General features: G+C 38.0%; 1 protein-coding gene across 9 annotated transcripts in view; it reads left to right on the top strand.

Annotated features, from left to right (window-relative positions):
* Nucleotides 1–22,192, top strand: part of NRXN3 (neurexin 3) — a 996,573-nt gene that overhangs the window by 415,127 nt on the left and 559,254 nt on the right. The window lies entirely within an intron of this gene.

The following is a 22,192-nucleotide window of genomic DNA, read 5'->3' as shown; positions in this document are numbered from 1 at the left end:
GTATTCAAAGATGTGAGTATGAAGCAGCTTCCTTTGCTAAATCGTTTTTCTCTCTTTTTTTTTTTTTTTTTTTTTTTCAATAGTGCCTCTCTTTCAGAGATATCTCTTTGTGCTAGTAATTTTGTTTGGAAAGTGAGGCAGCTGCCTTCAAGTCTTGAAAGGGATGCTGTCATATGAGTGTCAAGAACATCCAGTTTGTTTCCATTATAGTGTTGCTGTTCTTTTGGATTTGGAGCTCCATGTGAAAGTGTTCTATTGCAGTTTGGAGAAGCGAGAATTCTTTTTTCCACTTTTCTTGAGTGCTGTGGAATCTGTAGTACAATACTGTAGTCCATTCTGGGTACAGTTCTCTACCAGGTAGATGATAAGCTGCAAGACCTAGAAAAGCTGATGTTGAACAGATGTCTGGAAAGATTGATATAAAAGAGAAGACCAGACAAGCTTTGCAGGAAATCTTAAATAGTCCCTACTTAACATCTAAAAATGCAAGAAAAAACTATCAGTCAGCTTCATGGCACTCCCAAGGCATTTACCTTACTTGAAAATTTTGAATGCTGAACAGTCTTCTGAATTAAAATCAGCTTATTTGTTAAATTTCAAACACCCTTTTATTGTGACTCCTCTTCAATAATATGGTAGCAGTCCAACACTTAATTTCAGTGTGAATATTGTTAATTTTGTAGTGGTCCCAGAGCATGACTTCTTATTTATTTTTGTCTCCTAAAGTGCAATCTAATTTACATTGTTATTAATTTAAGCTCTATGTCTAATAACTCAAAACTCTAAAGGAAGCCTCTCAGTGGTTTCTCAGTGAAGTAAATTAAGCAAGTTTTCTGTCTGTTCTTCATAAATTATCTGTGTCACTGTGGGTCTACTCACCTTCTGAAGTTTCATTCAATATGGTTTTCCTGTGACAAATATTAAAAATAGCAATAATGGGTTATGAAAAAATAACTGCTATTATGTCACAATTATTTTTATTGCATAGATCTTTGTGGCCCAAGAAATCAGCACATCTACATTTCTGTTAGAGAAGCCAGTAAAATGTGCAATAAACATCAGTAACAGCTCAGATGAGGAATTCTGGGCAAGGTATTTCCTGCATGCTTCTGTGGGGCACTGTACTATAGTGTCTGTAGTTGCTGTGTCAGTTCACCTTTACAAGAGAGATAATGAGCCAAATTAATCCTGAATGCAACTTTGCTGAAATTACTTGGAGCTTGATTCCAACTTCAGTGTGGTATTTTCACTTAGCCTGTTGTGAAGAAGCCTACTGTGTTTCAGAAGGGTTCAGTAAGATGACGTATGTTCTGCATGTAGAGTACAAAAGATGGATTCTTGACTGGGGGGAAAGAACCTCAGTTCTTGGTAATTTAAATGTATTTTTCATCTGACACTTTCATGAATGAAAGAAAGGGGTTAAAAGAAGTTACCATTCCAGCAAAAACTGAAATTGCTTTACTTTTGTTGATTTCCTGAGGTGTGTACCTAGGAAAACAAGTAAGCCCACGTAAAATTTTCACACAAATATCCAAGTATATAAATCTCTGCATGAATTGTTAAATGCAGCAGTTAATATAGGATTATAACTACAAGTTAGTGTTGTCAGTACAGCCCTCTGTTTCATTCCTCACTCCAATAAAATATACATGTTTGTGGTAGTGCACATTTCTGATTATTTAGTTGTTCTTTGTCTGCTCTTGTACATGGGAGGAGGTTACAGTGACCTGGCTATGCTTATATGTGTTATGTGAATGGAAGGGCAGTGTTTGAATCTGAAAGCTGATTGAACATTCAACTGTGCTATGCAGAGTCACCTAGAAATGCCCAGGATGCTGCTTGCTGTACTTTTCTTTGTTGTTTGGCACCCTGAAACATTATTTTCTTCTGAAGAAGAGCTGGAGGTTATTTGCAAATGCTGTTTTCAGTGTGAAGGCCTACAGTTTGTTATTCTTCCTCAGCTTTGTGCTTTAAAAAAGCAATTTCCTACCTCTTTGTGCTGGTGTCTTTTTTTCCCTCTTCAAATATCATATTTGGACCATGTATCTATCAAAGCATTATTTTTAGTTATTCTTTCAGCAGCCTTATTCCTTGGGGTCTTTTCAAATCATGTAGTTTTTCTTTTCTGTCACCTAGTTTGTATCTCTTTTGTACCTCAAAGCCTATCTTTATTGTTTCTTACAGTGATTGTTCTTGCTGTGGGCATGCTCTCCTCTGTTCTAGTTTAATATGTCATTCTACGCCACTTTCTATTTTAGTACATCGTCTTCTTTTTTATCTTCCCATCTGCTAACTTATTGTACCTCTCTTGATTTCCAGCTTCTCTTCTATCTTCCAGACTATCTGTACTTTTATAAAAAATCATTTCACTGTATGGGTCTTTTGTACTGTGAGGTGTGCTAGTCAGGCCAAGTAGTGCTAGTTCTTCCAAGTGCAAGGTGCTGCACCTGGGTTGGGGCAATCCTCAGTAACAATACAGTCTGGAGGATGAACAAATTGAGGACAGCCTTGCAGAGGACTTGGGCATGCTGGTGTGTGAGAGGCTGGACATGAAACGACAATGTGCACTTGCAGCCCAGAAAACCAACTGTATCCTGGGCTGCATCAAAAGCAGTGTGGGCAACAGGTCAAGGGAGGTGATTCTGCCCCTCTACTCCACTCTCACAAGATCCCATAGTAGAGTGCTGCATCCAGCTCTGTGGGCCCCAGCAGAGGAAGGATGTAGACTTCTGGGAACAAGTCCAGAGGAGGGCCATGAAGATGGTTAGAGGGCTGGAGTAACACCCTTATGAAGAAAGACTGAGGGTGTTGGGTCTGTTCATCCTGGAGAAGAGAAGGCTCTGGGGTGATCTGATTGCAGGCTTCCAACACTTGAAGGGGCCTATAAGAAGGATGGAGAGGGACTTTTTACAAGGGCATGTACTGACAGGACGAGGAGAAATGGCCTTATAAAGTTCTCTCTCTTGACAACCTTACTGTTAGATGCTATGGTGTGAGATCAAGTTCTACACTCACAGAACTTTGTGAGAAGTGGCAGAGCCTTGCAAGCAGAATCTTCGAAATCATTTAGGTGGAATTGGAAATAAGCAGCTGAGAGAACATGCCTTGCAGCTCTGGTAAAATTAATGCAGTTTTGCTTTCTCATAAGGAACTAGTCACATTTATACTACTGTTATGTAAGTATCTTGCCATTACTATTAGAGAAAAATCTAATCAAAGCAGAACATAATAGCTAAGTAAGAGATTAAATTTAGAGGACTACATGTAAACATCACATAAAAATAATAGAAGGCTGCTGGGCCTGTCAAGGTGGATATCTTGAAATGAGTTTGAGATTCTAGAACCAACTGGAAATTTTGTGCTTTGACTGTTCTGTGAGGAAGTCTATGTTGACAGCACACATTACAGATCTTATGTTTGTTGGGATTGAACATTGCATAGGCAAGCTTTGATTTTCTAAAATTATACAACATTGTTAGGACACACATGCCAAAAGTGTGGAAAGATTTACACAGAAGTGAATACATCTGAAGCAAAAGGTCTGTTTCAACCCTTTTTACATCTGCAAATCAGAAACTTGTTGAAATAGTCATTCAAAAATGGGTTAAAAATATTACATTTTCTACCATTTGTGCCCTTTTTATTATGAATGTTGAAAGTTAATTGTTCTGGATTTTTTCCAGAGTAGACAGTTTCAGTCATTTCTTCTTTACAACTCTTCTTCTGTGTAGTCACTCATGGAATGACTTGACAGTTTGTCCAAATCGCAAGCATTTTTCTTTATCAGTGATTTTATTAAATCTCTAAATAATAGATTGATAAGTGTATTTAGTCAATGTGAACTACGGACAATAATACCTGACCACATGGCTCAATCTTACCAGACTTAATTGCTATGCTTGAATGAATTTCTAAAGATAAAACTCATGTTGTGCAAAGCATCACAGTTTCATCAATTTAGTATATGAGTGTTTTATCTAAATCTTGATTATGTGTTGGTATGGTAGGCAGAAGCAGCTTTCTTTCTTGTGTCCTGACAAAATCAGATGCTAAACAAAGGAGATTTACTTGATTCTTAGCAAGTTGGGCAGGCTGGCTGAAGAAATGGCACATTCTTAATGGATAGAGTTGACTGTTCCAAACTGTTTCTTTAGCTTGTAGCTTATCAGTTCCTCCTGGCTATCCATATAGTGACAAATAAATCACCTGTGTTTAGTCAAAATGTTGAAGCCTTTCTACTTGCTCTGAGTTGCTTCAACTTCACACCAGTGGCTCCTCCAGGTTGCAAAACTGCTTCTCAAACTTCACAGTGATACCTATCACCCATTTACTCTCAAAGTGTATTTGAAAATGTAATCCTAAAACTTCTGCAAGTGTTAGATCCTGGCTCTTTAAGATAGTACCTCTTTCTCTAGGACATTGTGGCAGCTGATCACAAAGGAGGTTACTGAAATTTTACTTATGGGTTTGAATGCAAGGGATCTGTGGACACAGGATCTTTTTGGCAACTGGGGTTTCATTTTGTGTCCTTTCTCCTTGTCATCAATTTCTGAGTTCTTTTGACTATCAGATCTATACTACATAACTTACTCTACATGGAAGCTTCCTCCTGGTGAAGAGGAAAGGCGTGGGGTCAGGTAGCAGAAGGCTTTTATTTTCCTAGCTGATTGGGATGTTCAAATATACATTTATATTGTAACTTTTTTTCCCCTTGTGAGTTTTTAAACTGCTCATAAATACAAGATGTTTGGGCTATGTTGTCTGCTGAGCAGACACTACTTCTGATTTTTATCAGGGAGATCTTTAATTGTCTGTAGAGGCTGATGTGAGTTTGGCTGAGTGACTACAGCTCTAATAAATGTCTGAAGAAGGCTTAATGAGAAGAAAGGAAACTAGGGAGCATCAGATGTATTGAGTCCTATTTACTACCAGCTCACTTATGTTGTTTTCAGAGTAGGCTGTTCTTGTGATGACTTTCATTTAAACTTTTCAGTGAGATTTTGGGGTCCCTAGCTAGTTCAGTCCTTCTTGACAAGATTGGCACTCCTGGATCACATCACAAAGATACTGTAGATAGGATTCATTTAGTTCCAGCAATACACAAGCTGAAGACAAACTAGCTCTTCCAAATCTACATGGCCTCCCCAGAGTTGCACGTAAGCATTAAGCTTAGGGTGCTTTACTGATCAGACTTTCTCAGCATGGTAAAGTTTGTGATTCCTCAGAAATCTTGTAGGGAAACAGTCAGAGATGTAACTCATAGAAATGAAAGCAGCACAGAGACAACGAGAGAAATAATTCTGGAACCAGATTGTTCCCAGTTTTTCCCAGTGACTGTCAGAAATTAGAGGAGAAGCTGAGGAAGAATTAATTCACATCAGTCAACTCTGAAGAATGTACTGAAACCTCCCAACATATTTATGGGAGGTTTATATTTCTTTGCCATGATACTTTTAATAATGCCTAACTGTACCTTGATGTTACCAGCCATTATCTGTGGGGAAAAATAATGCTTATGGCACTAGAGAAATAAGCCACTTGTGCTTAGAGTGATAAAGAGCCATTTATTTTTGATAAACACCCATTACAGAGAGGCATAATATTTTTCAAGATGTCTCTAAATAATGCTGTAATGTCAGAAAAAACTGTTAATCTGTTACATCCAGAGAAATATGAGTGTGGGGACTTCAGACTCCTCTATCTTTCTGTTCTGTTATGCCTCTGTAAGAAACAGAGGAATACCTCTGATTTAGTTTATTTCTATTTAAGTATACAGCTCTTTGAGGTAATTTCTTCTCATATCTGTTATACATCTGCAGTGACAGGATAGTGTAAGGTGTCAGTTGGAAGTAACTTCATGTGTTTGAGTTTTGCAAGTTGGAATACATTTTGATTGTTCCCAAGGGTTCATGCAGTCTATCTGTAATGTTGAGGTTTTTCCCTCTGAGCCTTTAGAAATACATTTTCACCTCTTTATTATTTGATTAATTTAATTCTTTTGACAAGATAGGTGAGTGGAGAAAGTGAAAAGAAAATTCTAAAATAATTTGAAATTAAAAGGTAATTGACAGTTTCTGATAATTGTTAACTTGGAACATAATTGTTGGTGATTAATGTCTTTGCATTGGTGTACCTAGGTGATAGTTAGAATGCAGTTTAAGCTCTCTAAGTGGCTAATGTCCAGCTGATCGATATGCTGTGTAGGGTTGACTCAGTGCCGCTCCGCATGAAAGTATCAGTGAAAGAAAGATTCTTATCCATATATTTTCAAGGTATTCCTTTGTCCTGGTTGTGTGCATTTCTTTACAAGACATTCTTGACCTGTTTTTGCATCTTAAGACTCCCTAAGATTAAGATTCATGGATATCTAAGTTGTTATCAATACAAATATTGCTCCCAAATAATTCTAGTATTTTAGAGATTCATAATGGAGTTAAAGCCTTTCTGAGCCTTGCCAATCTGTAGTCATTTGCTGAGGTGCTTTACTGCTTCAGTCTGGTCTCTGTTATTTGTGAATGAGAGAGACTGCAAGGCAGAACTATTCTGACCAGTTGTGGTTCTGTTGCACATCCATTGTTGCCCATATGGACATAAGGTATGCTAAAACTGGAGAACAAGAAGGGGTGGAAGACAAATTTTCAGGATCAGCACACTGGGAAAATAACTTCTTTTGCTTTACATCTCCCCACCATGCCTTCCCACACACATGCAGATGCTTCCTTTGCTTTGGAGTGGTGGCTAGCAGAAACCTTCGTATTTATTAATGAAAGCCATTCTGAAGCTAGCCTTATGCTACAATTTAACCCCAAATGCCAGCAACAAACGGTGGTGCCAGACCTCTTCAGAGAATTAGTTTTAGCTATAGTTCTTGCCCTCATGGGACCAGATATTAGCTGAATATAAAATACATGCATAGCAGGGGCCTAAAACCAAACAAGTGTTTGTGTAACATTAATGGCAATTTTGCAGCTAGAAAAAATATTTTTCCTTGAATGAATGTAAATTCTGTGCATAACAAAATAAATGCCTCTTATACTATCTGTGGGTATTTGCATAAATCACATTGTGTTAATAAAGGGGTTCACACTGTCAGGAAGGAAACTGAAAACTGCTGCAAACCAAGCCTTGGTAAGGTAGTTTAGGTGTTTCCCTACACAGTCTTGCAATTTGACTTTATAAGTTATTCCTGGTATTTGGGGGTGAGAAGACTGCAGGAGAAATATGTTTTCATGTTTTGTGGTTTTTTTCCAGAGGAAAGTTGTCAGATGAGGTACATGGAGATACAGCCCATTTCTTTGCGTGGGGGCATATGGACAAATGGAGGTGTCCAGGCTTCCTCCTGCTGAGAGGCCCCAGGGATTGCACTGTTTATATCTAGTGCCTATGACTGAGGAGGGCTTGAACTGAATCTCTGCTGTGATGAGAGGCACCCAGAGAGAATGTGGTTGACTTGGAATGGGTATCTGTTCATGGCAGACTTGATTTCCTCTGTGTTGCACTATGGTATGGTGCCATGATTGGGCTGGAGCAGCCATTTCTCCCATGAACACAGATGAGGAGTGTAGGGAGCATTTTTGACAAATCTCTAGGTATGAAGATAATAAAAATCAAAATCAGTTTGATAAGGGCAAGCTCTCCTTCTCTACTGACATTTATATGCAAAATATACCTATTTCTTTAGGGATCACTCTGTAAGAGAATACTCTGTGTGCATCCTTACCATTTTAAGACTGCAGTCCACAAGAATAACTTACATGGAAAAGGTGGTTGCCTTTAGTGTGTTGCAGAAAGTCCTGCTCATTGTACAGCAAAGCTGCTGGTCAGCTCAAGTTCATAGACCTGAATTAATCAGGACAGTCTTCCTGAGTGATGATACAGACTTGTGGTTGGCGGTTTCCATATCTGATGCTAAGAATAGTTTTATGTATGTTGGTCAGTACTTTAGCTTAACAAATACTGGTGAAAAGGGACATTAGTCCATAGGCTTTGCCTGAGGTAGTTAATTTTATATGCAGTTTCTCTGAAGAGAAGTTTCTCTCACAAATATTTAGGGTTTTCTTCAGCAGTAGTATTGCTGGAGGCAGCTGCCAAGTACAACTAGATTAAGTGTTTTCATTTGAACAGTTTATTAGCTGAAACGTGCAGATTTATGTTGACTGCATCTATTTGTCAATTTAGTCTGAACTTGGCAAGTATTTATGAAAAAGGAAATGGCAAAAAAATATTATGACATTTAATATAAAAATATTTTGACTTTTCATTTTTAACAATGTCTCAATGTTTAACTTATTCTGAAATTAGTTCCTTTCCCAGTCAGTGAACACAAAAACTTCTGATTGCCAATGAAATAAAATGTTTTCATAGAACAGTATAGGTTGGAAAGTAGTCTCTGGAGATCTATAGTCCAACTCACTGCTCAAAACAAGGCCAGCTTTTAAAGTATTTCTATCACTTTGGGATTTCCTTCTGTGACTGCAGTCTTTCAAAGGTGATTGAAGGTCTTCTTGCATCAACAGTGGCTGGCTTCCTAAGTACGTTTGGATGCAAGGGACCTTTCTGGTCCCATGAATTTATTTATGTCAGAAACTTTGGAGACCTGAAGGCAGACCTTGCCACTGAATACCACAGCAAAGAAGGCATAGTTTGAGTACTTCAGCCCTATTCAACTTTGAATTTAGAAAACTCCATACAGAACTGTTTCTGGGTTGCTTTTGTGGGGCAATTTTTGGTCCAAAAAACAAGGACGTTTTCAGATTGACCTGAAGTAATTTTCCTTCTGCCGATGATGACAATTTGTTCACTGAACCAAAAATGCCTCCCCTTCTTTGTATTCCTTAGGTGCCAAATATGATCTGTCCTGTGGCAGCACCTCTGTGTTCCAATTCTTGTTCTGCAAACGTGTTTGCATATAGTGTAAATATTCTCCTTAATGCAATAGTCTGATATTCATGGTATTTATATTCTAGCAGCTAGCATTCTTCAGTAGATAATCAGATGTGGCTCATGAAAGAGAAAATTCACAGGATAGGTTCACTTTCACATTGCTTTTCTTTTTTTTTTTTTTAATCATGCTGAAGGAATGTTTCTTTGTGTTGGTGAGAGAGCAGCTGTTTTGTGCATGATTTTTGACTATGTGGCTATTGCTTATTTGACTATAAATATAAAAGACTAAATTTCCTGATCCAGATGGTTGTCCTAGATTGCTGTTCTGATAGAAATAGTCTTTTTATTGTTCTTTGCATGAAGCCATGTGTCTGCATTTGATACCTCATTAAAAGTCGGCATCTGTATAAAACTAGAAGCTGTTTTGCTTTGTGATGCTAGTGATGTTGATTGAGAAATTAGAAGTCGCTTAATTCTGACTCATGTCTGGCAATTTTTTTCCTCTGTACCTGCTTGAAATTACAACAGGGATGTTAAAGGATATTAAATGTGACCCAGTTGCTTGCAGGCTTGTACAAATAGCTTGGTTTACAGGTAAAACTTCAGCTACCTAATGCTATTAAGCATTATACAAATGTTTAGCTTTGCATTATACGGATGTTTAGCAACTTTTAGGACTGGACTTGAGAGTCAATGAGAGACATCTATAAATGCGTCCCTCCTCACAGAATTAGTAATGAGATATAGCAGTGCTCTGTTATTTATTGAGACTTTGAATTTATGCATCTTTCCATCTGATTTTCTAGGATGATGTGCTATATAGTTCCCATTCAGCACCTCTGAAAATCAAGCTGTCATTGACTTTGTGCACATGCATTACTTAACATCAGTTAAAACTGAACTGCTGTCAGTTCAAAATACCGTTAATTAATCTTTGCAGTGTAGGAGGGTCAGAATTAATTTCCTTTAAAAATAAACAAATAAATAAATAAATAAATGATAGAGAAACCCTGGAGTCTCTTCCTAGCAAAGAAGGGGTCCAGCCCAGCTGCGAGGGTCAGAGGGACGTAGCTGTTGGTTGTGCGAAGGGCCTGTAGCAGCTGCTCTGTGGGGGCACCCCTGACATGTGGCGCAAACCTGGGCAGGACTGGGGAGGGTGACTGAGTTTGCATCTCAAGGTGTGAAGCGCTCCGAAGGTTCAGGCTGAGGCTTGCACTTGTGTTTGGTGGTGGTGGTGTTTGCTGTTTCAAGAGCTGCTAGGCAGGTCCTGTTTCAGGCTTGTTTCCTTCTCTTTGTTATCTTCTGCTTTCACCTTTTGGTATAGGCTACGTGGGTGGCAGGACACACATCAGAGTCACTGCTTGTGCTCTAGTCACCACAGCGATTTCATAGCCTTTCACCACTGAGGGAATGGGAGGGAACTGGATGTTAAGGCTTAAGCTGTGAGAAAAACTCGCAGACCTGGAGCATTCAAATTAGTGTTTTTCTAAGTGTTCTTCCATAGTAAAAGTTTCTTTAACCATTCAGTGATAAACCTCAGACTGGTGACTGGGGAAAATTGCTTGTCACTCAAGCAATTCAAGTTTCACTTATGCCATCCAACTCCTTTTCTGACTGCTGGTTGGAAATGCTCCGCTTGATAAAAGCTCACAAAGCAGTGAGAGGGAGTAGTTTACAACCAGTGATCTAAAGCATCCGTTAGAAATACAGGTTAAACAATAAAAAAGCATAAAAAACCTAAACCAACAAACCCCCAAACTTGACCTGTGGTCCTGCAGAGTGTTAAACGATGCAGTATTTTAGAAGACTCTTGTGAGGTCAGGTTAATATGGCACTTGCAGATGAAAATTTTATTTCTATAAAAACCTGAGTCCTGAAAAACCAGTACTTTTGAGATTTAGGAACAGGAGGCTTCTGAGATCTAATCCTCATTCTTCAGGCTTGGCTATTGCCTTGAATAACCCATCAAATCCTTACTTTGTCATATAATTAATATTCTTGGGGATATGATGAGCTAAGTGATGGCATTTGTTTTCCCTAAGTGATTCTGCAGTGGGATTACAAATCTTAGTGAATCATCCTAAAATACCTTATCCTTTTTCATTTTAAAACAAAGCCAAAAAACCCAACAGCTTCCCAAAACCCTTCTTGAGAGGAATGCTTATTCCTCTTGAAGTCAAGGGAACTACAGAGAGCTTAAAACTCTTGCCCTGTATAGTTGTGCCAATCATCTGTATCATGGCCTGTGTTTAGCCCTCTGGGTGCAGTCCTGGGTGTTGACTTTCCTCAGCTGATTGACACTTGGGACTTGATGGTCTGTTCTAGTTTCTGTGGTGCTTATCTTGCACTGATTGTAGAATATGTAGATCCACATTTTGAAGAGGACTTAAATGTTCTGCTGCTGTGATAGCTTTCAAATTATATATTTGCTGATGGTATGGACTGTATAAATGTTAGTAGTGTTACAGCATTTGTTTAGGATAGGATCTGAATGCCTTATAAACATGCATGGATTAATTTTCACAATGCTCTTGTGAACGATAGAAATTAGAGAAATATTGGTTTATTCAATGTTGCAGCACACCAGCTGCTCACCAGCTAGAAATAAAGACATCACGGAGAACAATACACAGGGAGAGAGGTGTGTATAATCTACCCATCCCTGTAACAATGACTACCTTCTTTTCAAACAGACGACTGGTGAAGGAAATAAAGAGTGTGTGGGAGGTTTGTGGTTTGGGGGTGAGCTTTTCTTGCATGTCTTCAAACCGTCAACAAAGAAATAACCTTTTCTCAGAGCAAAAGGATCTATTTCCAAACTTGCAGTGAAAAACAAAGTGTACTTGTCACTAAGCTTTCCTTGGGAAATGGAAAGAAATACATGTTATAGAGAAATGTTTCTGACAAGCTTATGCCATTAATCAAATTCTACTGTTTTCACAGCTTAGCTAGAGGCCAACATATATACTATTGCTTGATAGTCAAAACAACCTTATTGCTTAAATGTCTTTGAAACAACTTGAACTAATATGTAACCCTGATGCCACTAGATTTTATTATTTCTTTAAAAACTTTACAATGCCGACTACTTAGTACTATTTTAACTGTGGTGCACAAGGATTATAATCAGGATGGGTGATGAACATGCACAGGCATCAGTTGATCCCAGGAGCTATAAAGTAATTACTTTCCTTCCCTGTGTTCGGTTCACAATTTGTATGCTGATGTTGCTGTCAGAGCTCTGCTGTTCTGAAAATGAGAAATAATTTTCTGTGTATTGGGCAAGAAAAGGAGACCCGCTAATGCCAGTGGTACCTTTCCAGGAGTAAGTCTACTTCCTGTGGGAAGAGATCTGCTTGCTTTGTCTTTTCTCTTTCTCCTGCTCTGTTGCTGTTTTAGGATGACTTCTCCCAATTAATTGTCTGGTGTATTCCTATCTAATTTTAGCTATATTAGAATTACATCTGGATATTGTATGAAACACAAAGGGTTTGTATGAAGGTATACACATGAAATTGAGTGACTTCAGAGGTCTGTTTGAGAAGAGGGATGGCATCAGTTTGAATCTTAGACACTATTTGTTATTGGGAGTTCTGAGGACAGAGAGATATGGGTATGTTTAAAGCTATGTGCTTAACTTTATCATTCTCTCCTCTTCTCCCAGGGCATTTTTTCCTTTACATGCTCCTTAGCTGACATGAAAGCTGTGGCTTTTAAGATCTGAATTTCAAAGGAGTTCTCAATATTTGCCTCAGATGTCATCTTTATCTGTAAATCCTCAACTATCCTTTAGTCTGCAGTTTTGATCTCGTGGCTTTCCAGAAGCCTGTGATCCTTCCTTGATAGCTCCTTAAGCTAAATAAGGAGTCTCTTGCTTGTAGGCCTACATACCACTTGTCTTTCTCATCTGGGTTTCTCAGTTCACGTAGAAAGAAACCATTAGACTGGAAATTGGTGGTTGTCTGTAAAACACCAGAAAAGGATTTTCATCAGTGAATACCGAGCTTGTTTCTGTGACTCAGGTTGATTTCTTCAGCGAGGTCCCAGGTGTTTTAGGAGTATGCATTGTAACTATTGCTGGGAGGTTTTTGGAGATAGAAGGGTTGAAGTGCCATTAAACAAATTATTTGTAGCTAGACTTATAACCAGCTTCTTGACTGCTAGATGTATCTTAATCTTTAAAATCAGTAGTCTCTGTAGATATGACTTCCAAATTCCAATACGGTTTTGTTAATTTTTTAACATTTGCTAAAGGGAAAGGAAAATGTATTCAAGAGTGTCTAAACTTTTACTGTGATGCTTTGGGCAACACAACTTTGTCTTACTTTCTGCCTCATAAAATGTGGTCAGCAGTATCCACCAACTTTATTTTAAGGTTGCATTAGCATTGTAATGTCCTGGAAAAGGGAGAAATTCTGCAAATACTAAGATGAAAATGAAAGGCTCAGAGGATGGCAACTAAAAAGTAGTATTTAACTTGTAGCTTGAGAAAGGACAAAGGAGCATTTGGAGAGACTCTTCTATGTCTCTACTCCTTGTATGGGTCAATTCAGTAGAACTTGAAGTGTTTTTGCTGGGTTGTACTTGTTTTCTGGTAGTAACCTGGAAATGTGTAATCTTTACTGAAATGTGGCTTACCTTAAATAGGTAAAATACATACCAATACTCTATCTATTAAATATCATGAAGAATTTCAGTCACAAAAGTTTTGTCAGTGTTACTAGATGGTCACTATCTCATGCTAACCATTCCTACGTATGGGAGGATAGTCAATGACTCTTAAAAATGTAAGAGCAGCTGAGGTCTCTATTCTGTTCCCTGTGAAGGCCATCTCTTTGAGACTGGTAAGCTTTTAAACGCCTTTAACATTAAACACTTCAATCTGCATTACTGATCCCTCAGCTTTCCAGAAGCATTTGATCCTTCCTCAATAGCTCCTTAAGTGAAGTAAAAAGACTCTTCCATGTCAGGTCCAAGTACCGCTTACCATCATTCTCTCAATTGTTTCTCACTTCAAGCAGAGGGGACCAATGTGCATTACCAGTTATGCACGCACAATTCACTGGTATCATCAGAAAACACAAGATTTCCACTTGCAAATTTCAGTTGCTCTTTGTGCTTCTTAATAGTATGATTTGTATGCATTTATATGTTCTCCCTCACAGTATACCCGTGGTTCTCAGTAGACTTATAAATACTGGCTATTACGCAGTGGAGGATTTAAAAACTCCATAAGTCATAAAAAAGAGTGGGCACTTTCAGAATGAAGGTAGCATTGCAAAAAGAGAGCTCAACCTCAAGAGTGTTTGCAGTGTTTTGCACCCCCTGTGGAATCCTGCTGGCTTTGTAATCAGTTAGACGTAATTTCTGTGATACTATTATGCTTTTACAGGCAGGTTGAAGCTAATTCATGTCATAATCCTAGCAACCATGAAGATAACTGTGTGCATTTGTAATACCTCAGGCACTCAGGTGTCAAAGGGAAAGGTACCTTAATTGAGAGAGCAATTTAGGTCCTCCGAAATGTGGTGCTGTTGTTCTTTGCCCTTTGTATCGGCATGAAGTAGTGTTGGTAACAGGACTGTCTTCTGTTCTTATACTGTGCTGTTAGTGAGGATGGTGCAGTGTGTCCTAAACATAATTTTTAAAAAAAAACTTTAACGCAATATTTGGCACTGGAGCTTCAAGGACTTGTGGGGTTTGTTTTTGGTTTTGTTTTGTTGTTTGTTTTTTTTGTTTTTGTTTTTGTTTTTCTCCAACTCAGTTGTCTTTTAAACTGCCAAATGTGCTTTTGGGAAGAGGAGTCTCTTTCTTTAGCGCTATTTTCAGTGTTCCGAAACAGGGGGTCAGTGGTGCTGTCCTGTTGTTAGAAGGTGGTCTCTAAATTCCTGAAGGACACATACATGCAATTACTGTAAGGCACTGTATTGCCACATACATTGCTGATTTATCCTGCCTTCTGATCTCCTTGCTTTTCAGATTTAAATGAGATGTTGTTACTATAATATTAAAAAAAAAAAAAAGGTACAAACCCCCTCTACAACAATAATCAGATCATTCCGAAATTCAAATAATCCTTTCTAATGAAGTAATAGAGGCAATTAGAGCAGGAGAACAATTGCTAAATGGGATGATACGAGCTTTTCCAGTCTGCTGTGATGCAGTTCCTTACTAACATCGCAAAAGCAAAAAGATTTTTTTTTTGGGGGGGGGAGTGGGAGTGGGGAAAGGGGATTACTGTTCTTGTTTTAAATACCCATACATTTGATTCATGATTTTTGCCCTCTAGGTAGTTTGAATCTCATCCAGGCAGTTAACAGTCAAATTATTTCATTGCTGTTGTGAGTGTGTCTGTTGGATACATCATACAACTCACTCCAGTTGTCTCAACCTCATTTCCAGCCTCTATTTCTCACTATCATCATGATTAATCCACTTGTTTTATAGCATTTATGGGAAGATTTGAAACTAAACAGGAAGAAAAACTTCTGTTGTCTTCTTGTTGGTAGCACAGTCTATCTATGCTTCAGGTAAGGTCCATCAGTGGGATTACTGAGAAGATATTTGAGTTTGGTATCTGTATTATTATATCTATGCAGGAATAAACAGAAGAATTAAATCTCTAGCTTTGTCACCACCACATCTTGCTTTGTTTGTGCACTGCATTATTGGAAAGCTAATAAAATATAAAGCTCGCTTAAAATAAAAAGCTCTTTTCCTCTTTATTACTGTTGTGGTGTACTACAGTGTGTGCATAAATGTTCCTGTAATATTTGCTTAAAAATTCTACCCTACAGTAAAACCTTGTATGGTTCTGCATATTTCTTAAGCCATAGACTCATTTTTTTCCATGGCAAATTGTATCCATTAAATGAAGCATCTGTAATCAACATGTATTTACTATTATAGGGGCAAAACTAGGTTGAAGTTTTAGAGTAATTTCAATAATTACTGAAGTGTCGTCATCTTCAAAGCAAAATAGTGGGTGAAAGTAACTCTGGAAAGTAACTCGGAGTACTGTAATTCATTTGTACTCACATAGGACTGTCTAAGCAGCAGCTGCAGTGAATGCGGTTTCCCTCTAGTGGTGCTCCCTGTGGGAAGACGCAGCTCTGTGATTGCCTGCCTGCTTAGCTTGCTTGCACTAAGCTTTGCTCTCTGAAAATCTAGTGTGTACAAATATTTCCTCGGGCAAATTGTAGATGAGTCACAACACGGCAGCTTCTGAGTTCTTTATACCTATACTGAAGCTTTTGTTGCCCTGAAGAGCAATATAAGGTGTTTGGCAAATGTGAAGTGGTTCATATGACAGACTTATTTGAAAACAAAGCAGTCTGATTTCAGCCAGTATAACTGAAATCACTTTGAAGTTAATTTAATGAGACTCTTGTGAATCTTAATTTTAGAAGCCTGAATACTTGATTTTTTTTTTTAGTATACTTCTGTGTCCTTTTTTACCTCCCTACTAGTTGTGAATATAAAATAAAATCACTTTCCTTAAAAGAGGACTCTCAATAAAAATGGAAAACCATCTATTATCATTAAAAATTAATAATATCTTGAATAGATAATTAGAAATACTTCATTTTATTTTTAAACACTGAAAACGTTTTCATTTATCTTGAAACATTTTGAACATTTCCTAAGTAAGAATAAAATTATTTTTGGAAGACTTGAAACATCCTTTCACTGAAATTGAAATTTCCTATTTAAACCCTTTTTGAGAGGATCAAGTTCCTATTAATAGAAATGTTCTCTTGTTTAAAATTATTCTGCTGTACATACACAGTAGTTAGTAGTCTCTAACAGTGTTAGTTAGTAGTAGTTATTTAGTAATAGTCTCTAAAAGTGTTAAAATTGAGCAGCAGTGAAACTGAGGTAAATAAGGAGTATGACCCACTGCTTATGATGGAAAAACCTTGACATAAGCAGAGTTTGTGCCATGTGTGACCTGTAACATATATACCATCAAATCATCTCTTTTCTTGTTCTTAATCAAAAATTAATCCATGTCAACCAAAAGACATAAAACTCAATTCTGCACTAAGTTTTGTTTCAAAGCCATATGAAAAAGCTGCAGTCATGTTGAATGCAGCCTGAATCTATGTTGAATCTTATTATAGCTGTTGGCCAGGGTATCTGCAAATGAAAGTAACAGTCATTCAATATGGTGTTATGTGTGTTTATAGCAAAAGCAAGAAACAATGTTGTGGGTTTTGTTTTATTAAATAAGGGCCTTTTTTTTTTTTAAGGCATTTTAAAATAGATTGTATCCAAAATAATTAAACCCAGCTTAAGTTATTTTTTGTCGAATTTGTATGGAGACTGGGGAATTTTTGAGAGAACTAGTAGGGTGGTCTTGCTACTTTTCAGTTATTTGCTGAGCTAATTCCATGACTTTATAAGTTTGGCTGTTGGGGGAATTCTTATTTGCACTTGTGAGGATAATTGCCTCTGTGGGTGGTTAAAGGATTTTGTGTATGCACTTTTTATGACTGTACAAATTCACATAATTAAAATTTGCTTCTGGGTAGGTTGGTGTAAATCATCTCAACTTTATTGATTTTTCACAATAAAGCCACTGTGTAAAGCTGTAAACATAAATGTTTTTACCACGGCTTACAGAAAAGTTGATTCTTAAGTCTATACTGTGTTTTGTTTAATGTGTGTGGTAGTACCTGGAGATGAGCCCGTTCCTTGAGGAACTGGAAAGACTGGTGCAGGTAAGGTCCCAAGTGAAGATATTGGCTATCTGTAGGGAAGTGCAACTACTTATTCCTTGTTGGCGGCCAAAGTTTTCTTGAGAAGAGGTATTCTAAAGCCTGTATATGAGCAAAACAAGTGTGTGTGTATAAGAATATGTGTTGAATCGACTGGGATATCTACATAAATGTCTGCATTGTATGGAGAGTCTGGGGTTGCCAATTGTTTCCTGGTGATTAACAATGCTCCTGGAGTTGAACAGCAGGTTCTGGCCAAGAAAAAGACCTTCCCAAAATGCTTTGTCCATACTAGTGCTGCCTGAAAAAAGCAACAAAATTTACACTACTGACTTATGTTCAACCAAGACTGAAAGTTATTGGAGATTTTCTGAGTAACTGCGAGCTCTGCTTTTGAGCCATTCTTGTGTTTTGATATTTGACCTGTTCTTTGCGAGCTCTTGCTACATATCAGGAAGCCATAAAGGTGTGTGAAAAATTACCAGCATCTTTGTCCTTTTACCCATGTCTTCCCTTTTTTGGGTCTCTTGATTAATTCTCATGTTTCACAAATCTGTGTGCACACATTTTGCACAGCAAACCACAACTTCTCTGGTCATTATGTGAAAGTGTAAGTAAAAACAATCAATGTCCCTCCTCCAACACAAATGAAAAAAGAATGGAAAAAAAAGGGGGGTAAAGAACCTTCCCTTTCCCAGCCCCTCCCTGCCTTAGGATGCTGATAGCATTTTGATGGGATATTGACTTACATAAAAGAGACACAAAAATGCATCTTGCCACTGAAAAAAACTGAGATGGTAGCTGAGCATTTTAATTAAAAAGTAAAAAGCAGATAAAACCTTTTTAGTGTTACTGAGGGTCTTCCCTAGAAAGCATTAGTATCACTGTAGAATTTTGTGTCATTGTAACTGTAGTGAGGTAAGCACCTATTCCATTTTCCTCAATATGGCAATGTCCTTTCTGGCTGTCTCTTCTAGTGTTCTGTAGACTTAAAAGTTTAACCTCTTCTATTAATGTTGGATAAGATGTGCAGTAATGAGGATAGCCTGGTTTCATGAAGGTCATTTTAATCTTGTAAATGGATAAGATGATGACAGCCTACACCAAGGGTAAAAGCACACATTTTGATCCACCTGTGAGGAAATGCAGAGGGGATTAACCCTCTTTGCCTTTCATAGGAGGGCAATTGTCAGAACTGCATTCCTCTTACCAGTTGTTTGTTCTAAACAAGTGAGTTTTTGGGGGTCATGTGGAAAGCAACTTGGCATTTTCAGAAGGCATGATCTGCTTTTTGATACTTTATACTTTGGCATGTTTATTCATGGTGCTTTTTGAGTCAAGCTATTAATTAGCAGCAGTGCACCTTTAATATAATGACTGGGACACACTGGGCAGATTGCACGAAGTTGTTCCATGTTTGAAAGCATATACTAATTGGTTTCTATGAACAATAGGCACACAGGTTTGAGTAGATTTCAGAGGATTCAGGAGAGCATGAGGAGGAGTCACTGCAGCTGAATCAAGTAATATTTGCTCAAGAAGCCTGAACTGCAGCTGAACTAATGCCTGGAATTGGGGGATGCCTTAGAGACAGATAGTTTTGCTTCTGATTAACTAGCATTTGCCATTGCAAAGTGCAAAAGGAATATGCACTAGTCTGCCTCATTTGAGTTGCAAAATGTAAGGTAGTGATCAATTCTGTATGACACACAGTTTCTCAGAGGACATTAGGAAGGGGGATGGAATGACCAAGGAGGCCAGAGACTTTCATTGGAGTAATGCTACAGTAAAAACTTCCTTATTCTTTTTACTATTATGTTGTCCTTTACTCTTCTCATGCATAAAAATTAAATAAATTGCAGAAATTACAAAATGCCCAACTGCCCAAAGTACTATAAATACAAAGTGTTTCCAGGTATGCCACTCATAACATTGCTACAAGAGTTCCTTGTCTTTCATCATAAAAGAATGTTGCACAAAGGGAACACAAAACAACAAAAATCCCCCCAACCTTGGTCTATACACTTAGTTCTGTCTGCTTAGCTGTAAGATCCACAGAAATGCCTTACCAGTTAGGAGATGGTACTTAGGGAGAACATTATGGTGCTGATACACATGGCCCGTTTCCTTTCTCTTTTCCCCAACACTGGCAACTGTTGGATTAGGAATCTTCAAGTCATGTTTTAAAAATTGATCGCACATATACCTGAGATCAGCTCAGTTGGTTAGAGCACGATGCTAACACCACCAAGGTCATGGGTTTGATGTCTGTATGGGCCATTCACCTAAGAGCTGGACTTGATGACTTCCATCTCAGAATATTCTGTGATTCTGTGACAAATGTCTGTATAGTAACAGCACATGTAGTAATCATGCTCAGTGAAATGAAATTTGGCATCCTGATGTAAGAGTCCCTCTATAAACAATTCTTGAAACTACTCAGAATTCAATGGGAGCTTAACAAAGAGAGCAGCAATTCATTTACCCACTCTCAGTTGAAAAATGGGAGCACAATTTTGCTGCTTTTCAGGTCAACCTACCTGGTGCGTAAATGTCTTTAAAGCATTTGGAAATAAAACAGTTTGAATAGAGTAAAATAATGGTTTTTTAATGCTGTGTTTTAAGCTCAGGTATGTCTGGTTTGAAAAACTTACCCCATGGTCTTAAGCATGCTCATATACTGAATTTTTGTATGTGGTATTATTTGGGTAACCCTACTAAAAGAATCCGGTGCCCATTGTTGCATGCAAAATGAGGGTTGTGAATGAACAAAAGTATTAAAACCTTTTTGTTGTTGTTGTTGTTGTTTCAACTGATCAAATATAAAATTGGCTGATCAAGACATGGACTTAAATAACAAAATGATTTGCATCTGCAGTGCCTAATTTTCAAATTTATTAGCCCAAGCTATTAATCTATTACTTGTAAATAACAATCTCATTTGTAGACAACCTTATTCATTTGGAAAAAGAAGTGGGAATGTTGAAACTTTCCACTCATTTATTTGTGAATTGGTTAAGCTACATTTTGTGAAAGTCTAGTCATATAACTTCTGTTAGTGTCACAGTTTTGTTTTGAAAGTCTTACAGTGGGCATCAAGACAAGCCAAATTGTTTTTGTTGACCCCAGTTTCGTCAGGGTAGGGTTGAAAAATGGGAGCTACAAGGTCAGCAACTGTGAGTTACTCAGCCATGCTGAACACAGAGCTGCTGCATAGAAAGCACTGCATTGACAGCTGAGTGGTCTCCAGCACACCTCTTTCTCTTGTCTGAGCCCTCTAGACCTCTAATAAATATGTGGAAAAGATTGGTTTTTAAAAAGCATTTGCTACCCTTCCCCATCCTTCCCCTGCTTTCAGGTCCAGGTGAACTCCTTGATTTTCCTACCTGGGAAGTGGCTGTGTGGAACTACACTAACTGATGCAGTATATTTTTATGTAGACAATAATTTTTCTGGCCATACAGAGATAACATTTTGTGAATTCTGCTCTAGGATAAAATGTACTCAGTGATGTAAATCAACTGTAACTTTCTAGGACTCTGTTAGAGTTTTGTTTGTCTGGTTTTGAAGAGTTTAAGCTTTCTGGCTATGGTATAGCTGCCTTGTACAGCTGGATTTATATATGGGGTACAATGTGACTTCAGCACATGAATGAGGAACTGCAGAGTTTATGAGTTTCTCCTTTTAAGAAGATATTCTCTGTAACTGCAATATATGGCACCCCATCCTTTTAATCCAAGAATGATTCCTTTTTTTCAGGTCCCTAGAAAAATATTTTTTTCCTCTTGCTTTATAGTAAAATTGGCTAGCAGTGGGATTTATTTGAAAAGATATTAAAATCCTTTTTCTATTAGCATGAACTGCATGATACTTTAAGGAGAATAACAAGATATTAATTTTGTTTTGATCTCCTTCTGTGGAATTCCTCTAGTACACATATCCTAGCTGAGTGAGACACCACCTTCTTTGCCCGTGTGAGAAGCAGTTACAGTAATGTTACTAATTAGGCAATGTGCATACTGCAGATATGGGCTATCTAATGTAGTTTTACCAGTGTGGTATGTTGAGCTGTAGCAGTGCCTCATTGTCCCAGTCCCATCTCTTCTACTAAGTTCAGTGTGTCTTGTTTTCACTTTCTTGGGTTCCCTTTTTGCCAGTTTGGGCAGTGGGTCCAGACCCCATGTGCAAAACGTTCTGCTGTCCTCATTCTGCATTTCTCTGATATGCCTGGATCAAAACCCACCACTTTAATGCTGCACTGAAATGAGGCTAGATGCTTTTAATTTAGCACACACCATTATTCAATTTCACTTACCATTTGACATGAGTGAGGTGTTCCAGTCCTGTAATCTGAACAATTAATTTTTTAAGTAATTGCCTGTCAACTGTGATGGGTGAGCAGCAAAACTTAACAAATATGGGTAGCACTAATGCTGTTTTCCCAGGAGCATTGTTTGCAAGGGCAACTTTAGTATAACCTTTTGAAGAAGAAGTGGCTCCTCTTTCCCATTTGACCTGTAATTCAGGGGGTGAAGTAAGCACCTCAAAGCTAGGCTTCTTTGCCAAAGAACCTTAAAGCAATCAGCCAG

Source organism: Myiozetetes cayanensis, unplaced genomic scaffold (genome assembly GCF_022539395.1).
Source record: "Myiozetetes cayanensis isolate MyiCay16 unplaced genomic scaffold, myiCay2020 scf6-25, whole genome shotgun sequence".
Taxonomy (NCBI): domain Eukaryota; kingdom Metazoa; phylum Chordata; class Aves; order Passeriformes; family Tyrannidae; genus Myiozetetes; species Myiozetetes cayanensis.
This window is presented reverse-complemented; position numbering and strand designations above follow the sequence as displayed.